General features: G+C 46.0%; 1 long non-coding RNA gene across 26 annotated transcripts; it reads left to right on the plus strand.

The window, feature by feature from the left end:
• Nucleotides 1-423: 423 nt before the first annotated feature.
• On the plus strand, nucleotides 424-5,103 carry LOC125551473 (uncharacterized). Of its 26 annotated transcripts, none has more exons than XR_015600948.1 (9): nucleotides 424-1,167; nucleotides 1,265-1,297; nucleotides 1,485-1,573; nucleotides 1,805-1,857; nucleotides 2,053-3,194; nucleotides 3,293-3,361; nucleotides 3,474-4,079; nucleotides 4,338-4,480; nucleotides 4,823-5,103. It is a non-coding gene; the product is annotated as an uncharacterized LOC125551473 (long non-coding RNA). The 26 variants fall into 26 exon arrangements; XR_015600954.1 differs by having other exon boundaries at nucleotides 3,624-4,079; XR_015600945.1 differs by having other exon boundaries at nucleotides 425-1,167; nucleotides 2,053-2,939; nucleotides 3,126-3,194; nucleotides 3,293-4,079.
• Nucleotides 5,104-6,510: the final 1,407 nt, after the last annotated feature.

Here is a 6,510-nt window from a genome sequence, read left to right on the forward strand (position 1 = left end):
AAGGAAAGGTCTACCAAGAATAATAGGACATGAAGGATTGCAATTATCAAGAACGATAAAATCTACGGGCACATAATTCCTATTTGCAACAATAAGAACATCATTAATTCTTCCCATAGGTTTCTTAATAATGGAATCCATAAGGTGCAAGTTTAAAGAGTAATCATCAAAATCACAGAAACCTAACAAATCACACAAAGTCTTTGGAACCGTGGAAACACCAGCACCCAAATCACACAAAGCATAGCATTCATGATCTTTAATTTTAATTTTCATAGTAGGTTTCCACTCATCATAAATTTCTACTCCTAATGGACGACTTGGTGAATAGTCTCCACGGTTTATTTTCGTCATCCTCCCACCTCCAGTTTTTTTCGTCATTCTCCTACCTCCCTTAACTCGCAACCCTTCCACGAAAAAAACTGTGCCAAAAAAACCCTACGATCGATGCCTCGTGCCCATAACAGATCGGTCTCCACCGCCAACCAGCCCTTCGCACGCCCGATCCACCCCTTCATCCCGGCCGGACATCCATCACTGTGTCGCGGCCGATCCTAACCTTTGCCGTCGCCCTCGCACATCAAAGCCGCCGCACGTCCATCCTACGATCTGCTTCAGGATCGCTTCAGGAGACGGCGCCGCGATCCCGTTTAGGAGACGCCGGCGATCACGCCCAGGATCCGACGGCGATCCCCTTCTGGACATGCACATCCTCTCGTACGCACGACTTGCATTCATCCCTGCGCTAATTTCGTCCCTTCGCCACCGCCGATCCCTGCGGAGCTTCCCTCCCCAATCCGATCTGACGAAGAGAGTGCCAGATCCGGCCGGGGAGCCGCCGTACAGCCTCCACATCGGTGGACCAGCACCTCATGCCACGGGCGCCGCCGCCACCTCCTGCCTCACGACCCTTTGCCGTGACTCCGCCCCCAAGCGCCACTCCCGCATGCAACCCTAACCCTATCCCTCCATGCCTCGCTGCCTCGCCGATTGAGCCGCGCTGATGGAGCCCGAGCAGCGGTGGCCGACCCCGTCGCCGCCGCCGAGCCTGTGGACAAGGAGAAGGAGAAGGAGAAGGAGGAGGAGACGGAGGCGGCCGAGGACGAGGAGGACACACTGCTAGACCGCGCGCAGCCTGATCTCACGGGTCCCTTTGCACATGTGCAGGTACAAACCATCCTCATCCAAAATTGTGTTTTCCGCTCTGATTTGCCATGCTAATGTGGTTTCAGACTTGCCCAATATGTGATACTGTGTTTTGCAGTTCGTCAATGGACCAATGCCTAATCTCCCCAAGGTACTAACTACTAATTTCTCCCACCCCCTTGGTTCTAACTATGTGCTCTGTCAAACTGTTTCCACCCTTGGCCTTCGGTACAACTCAAACATGAGATGTAGTCTTAACCCTCCACCTAACTTTTGTGTGTTTTCTGAATAATAAAAGTATCAAGCATTTGGTTTACTGGTTGTAATTGCTGTTTTAGGTTGATGTTTCACTGGACCCGGTGAAGGAGTTGAGCAGAGTAATATCTGAGCGAAAAAATTGAGGGGCGTGCTTTGGTTGTGCTCTCAGGTATTTTCCACACATAAAACTTGAAGTGTATTTCGCGTATTCCCCATTTTCTTCTTGATGCTTGAGAAAATCAAAAGATGCCTACAAATACACAGAGTTTTGCATCTGATAGTTAGTCCATCTCATGCACCTGTGCTTCTGGTACACGGAGAAACACTTTTATCAGGTTATCCAACGTTTTAATTAGGATGTGTGTCACTATGGGTACCTGATACTCTAATATCCTTTCAGCCAGGTTATTTTACGAGGGTTGTGTGCACTGAACCCCATTTCTCTGGACCAAGGTATTCTTCTGGCCCTTTTCCAGCAACGGACATGTGACATAGCCAACTACACATTTTTCCTAACATTGATGTAATGTACTGCTAGAAATTGATTATATTTTTTCAGTTAGTACATCGGATGTAATTAACTGCCAGAGATACGAATTAGTTTCAAGCACTATGATTTTACATCGAGATGATGTTTGTTTGTAACAGGGACGATGAACAAGATGTGAATGAGGACGATGCGACCTATAGATGGTTGCTATGGATCGGGAGGTTGATACTGAACATCAGTTTACTACTAATCCGGAGTAGTAATATTGGATTACAGGTCATGGGTTAGTAGTTAACTGCAGAAATCAGAATATTGGATAGCAGTAACTAAGGCCATTGGCAATTTCTATCATATATCATTATTTATTTGTGTGATTCCTTTACCAACTACATGTTTCTATTTGTTTCCTATATTTTGTTTGTTCCTGAATATTTTATGAATTGTGTATTTCTATTTTAATACATAAGAGTCTTTTTCATGCAATTTACTCAATGGCCTATATAAGAAGCCCTAAATAAAGCTATTCCTCATTTGTACACTTTCTTACTTATATAGATCAAAATATGGAATTCTCTGCAGGTTAACTAATACATGCATCAGCTTTGTATCATAAAGATTTCACCATCCCAAGGTAATGGAAATAAGTTCACAAGATTCTCATGTTGAGGTCTGTACAAAGAGATACAAGGCAATGTCTGTGTGCTGGAAGGAGAAACTCACTGCCAAAGCTATAATCCCTGATGCTAAAGCCTGCATGTTCAGATCTGTAGAGTTTACTCATATTACTGTATGGTATATTATTAACTTTCTTTTTATACTTCATATTTGCAACATATATCATCCATTTTAGTATGATTTTAATTTTCAGACATTTATTAAAAAACTGCAGTTAGGTTCTTCACAGCTAGGAGCTTTTAATCAATTGTAGTTATACAGAAAGATTAAGATGGAGGGAGTCATTAAAAATCAGCAATTGTTCCAGCCAACCGGTAGTAGTGGGTGCAGCATTTGAAGACACCAAAAAGAGCCTTGGACTCTGATGGATGTAATGCCTGCCATTTATATATGTTGATATGTTGATTTAGTTCTACTAAACATATGCATGAAAAAAAGTTTGTATTTGCTGACATATATCATGTATTTTAGCATGATTTTACTTTTCAGACATTTACTACAAAACTGCAGTTAGGTGCTTCAGAGCAAGGAACTCATAATTTTGTTTTTTCTGCAGAATGATTAATACAGAGGGAGCCCTTTTGTCAGGTCATTTAATCATTTAATCATAGGTACATTATCTCAGGTAACTTACTACTACCTTTGTTCGAAAATAAGTGTCGTTAACTTAGTACACCTTTGCACTAAAATTGTACTAAATCCGTGACACTTATTTTGGGACAGAGGGAGTATTTCATTTTCTACCTGAACCAAGTTGTTATTTCATTTCTAAGAGGCAAAGAGTTCCTCCTGGTTAGTTTGCCACATTTTATATGTCTATCTATGTGCATTACTTATTCACTATATGCACATTTAGTTCCCACTTTTGGCTCACTTTCTTGATGCATCTCGTATGAGAGGAAAGGAATGCAAAATCTGACAAGCAATGTTCGGGCATACCCTTATATTTACGTCTGATGAAATGCTGCGGGTGCAAACTAAAAGACTGCTGCCATGAGCAAAAGTGCAGACATTACTTATGAGAAAACAATAAAAGAATCTTCCGTGACTACAGACCACAACGAGTCAAAGACAATGAAAGCACTACTCCATTGGTGGTGTTAGCAAGTGGAGTCTGGAGGGAGAACAACACAAAGTAGGAAATTGATTCCCTCGCCCTCGCTTGCTTCAACGACCCCGCCCGTCTTGGTGGGGTCGATTCCCCCATCGCCCGACTCATCTCCGACGAGTATGGCGTCAATGGGTATGCCCCGCCGCTTATATGCTTGGCGGGTCCCAGAACACCCGTGATGTGTATGAGCTTGACTAGGGCGAGGGGCTCGTGCTCGTGCTCGTGCTCGAGCTCGACAAGACACACTTCGATCTCATCACCAACAACGAGATGGACTGTGAGACTCCAGAGCAGGCGGGGATGAACGAAGACGAAAGTGGGGGCAGTTCGAGCTTGTCGCTCCCGAAGACCCTGGAGAGGTGCACGAAGAGACCTGGTTAGATTTGTTGGCCACCACTGGTAGATGATCCATGTCTCCTCCCCTGGTTCCTTGTGCATTATTGGGTTGTCTCAATTTTCAGTTTGGAACACTTAGCTATGAATATTTTTTTGATTAATATTGATGTCGTTGTTACATATTGGTACTGGGAAGATTTTATGTATTATTGCTGAGCTCTCATGAGCAGGCCTAATTTTACAGATGTTTAGTGCACCGGTTCCTGTTCATTTACAACACAGCCCTGTGATCTAATTGATGTTTCTCTGAATTTATGACAGGTAAACTGCACTAATAACAAATCGGATGTCATCTCTCATGTTGCCGATTCAACCCTGGACGATGTTGCGCGGCTCGCGGCCATGGACGATGTGCTGTTGGACAACGACGTGAGGCCGAGGCAGCCAATGTGAATGACCACTGGGTATGTAATGCCCCCCCCCCCCCCCCCCCCCAAAAAAAAATATGTATTAACTTTTTTGAGTTCTTCTATTTGTTATGCGGTTTTTCTTAAAAGTGTACATCTCCCTTTCATTCATTCATAATTCATACAATAAAAGCGTGTTTTACTGCCTGGTTTTTTTGGGGCTTAAAACCGATAGCTTTATGCAGGAGGGCAGGAGGCTGTATGTTGGTTTTGGAAATACCTGTTTGTCCATAGAAAACTACAAAATGCATGTGCGCTTAGAATTCGGATATAGTCACATTTGGCAATATCCAAGATTATTGTTATCTAATAGATTTTCATGTTTCTTTCTTTTTGCAGAAATCATTTACCTTTCAATCTTGGAAGGCCCTAAGCTGAAGGAGAGCATCAATTGTCATGAGAGATAAGCAATATCTATTAGACACGCATACTATCAGGCTAACGCAAACCACTCGGGAATGAAGTATACTTATTGTAACTTTCTATGTGTTGACTTGAGTTTTCCTGTTAGTAAAAGAAACATGCCATTTTTTGCGGTTCATGGATTCATGCTCAATGTTGAAATATTATCTAATCTGCAAAAGCTTGATCAAAGATTCCACTGTGTGCTTATTTCTCCATCATATCGGACGATGAATAATATCAGTAGATAAATATCTCCTTTTTATGCAATGAATTTCATGAAATAAAACAATGTCGATCACTGTCTCCGACGTAATCTTAAGTGCACAGGCATGGCTCACTGCTTTCTTGTAGTATTAGTGTCGTCTTAGTTGTTTCCTTTCTTGATGTTGATTATTTTGATCTTTGTGACTTGTTCAGGTAACAAATATTCACCATGGCTCACTGCTGCCAAGTTGAAAATTTCATGGATCTCCTGTTGTGCCCCTGGCCTCAGGTTCTTCTGCTTCCTCTGCCGTCTTGGAGTGCGCCCTTTCGGAGATGGCCCAGCTACGGGAAGATTTCCAGGGCGCGGACCCGCGTATGTGGCCGGGCGCCTGGAGCTGGCCTCTGGCTGGCTTCACTCCAACTCGGTTGTTCGAGCGTCGCTGAGCCAGGCCACGGCGGCCTCCGAGAAGGAGAAGCAAGCCACCGCCAAAGCTGTGGCCGATCATGAGGCGGCACTGAAGGACGCCGAGGCCTCCCGCGGCCGCTGCTGAGAGCTGGTGGACGAGCTGAAGGGCCTGCGCGACCAGCACACAGAAGAAGCATGTGGCCACCAGGCGAAGGAGGAGGAGATGAGGGCTCGGGAGGATGCCATCAAGGGCCATGACGCCGAGCTGGGAGAGCTGGCGAAGGCGCAGGTCACAGAGCGCAGCCGGCTGGAGGAGTTGGAGCGGAAGGCGAGGGCGAAAGAGGCCGATCTTGACGCCAAGGCGAAGGTCCTGGCTGAATACCACGTGGCCTTCTCGCTCCTCGAGGAGAGGCCCACGTGGTGCTGAAGTCACTGCACGAGAAGGGCTTGGAGAGGCCGCTGACCACCGACGAGGATGGCCCTGCTCAGCTGCTTCCCTTCTTGGTGAAGGCGCTCGAGGAAGTCGTGGAGGGCATCGGTCCCATGGCGGAGGCAGGGGCTCACGTCCTTTCCTCAGCCGCGCTGACGCAGGTCTTCAGCCACCTGCACCTTCATGACCCCAGCGCTCGCCTTGACGAGCTGCTGGAGCTTGTAGCTGATGAACACTACGTGGCTGCCGCCGCAGCCGTGAAGGGTCAAGTGGAGGCCTGATGAAGAAGTTCCGTGGCTTCACCACCGATCCCACGGCTCCAGCTGGTGGTGTAGGCGAAGGCGATGCCACCAGGGAAGGAGCACCTCTTGTGGGCGTCGGCGGTGTCCAGGGGTGACCTGCAGCTGCTTTTCTGTTTTATTCCTGCAACATGCACCATGCCTCGTGGAGGCGTTAAACTCGCGTTTGATATTGTGAGAACAATATGTCTTGTAATATTTGCTTTGAGATTTTGCGATTTTCTTCCTATTGGCTTTGTGTTCTGTGTTGGCAGGTGCGGGCGCAGATCCTAACGAGGCGCCA

Source organism: Triticum urartu, chromosome 4A (genome assembly GCF_056163025.1).
Source record: "Triticum urartu cultivar PI428250 chromosome 4A, HENAU_Tu73, whole genome shotgun sequence".
In the NCBI taxonomy this organism is placed as follows: Eukaryota; Viridiplantae; Streptophyta; class Magnoliopsida; order Poales; family Poaceae; genus Triticum; species Triticum urartu.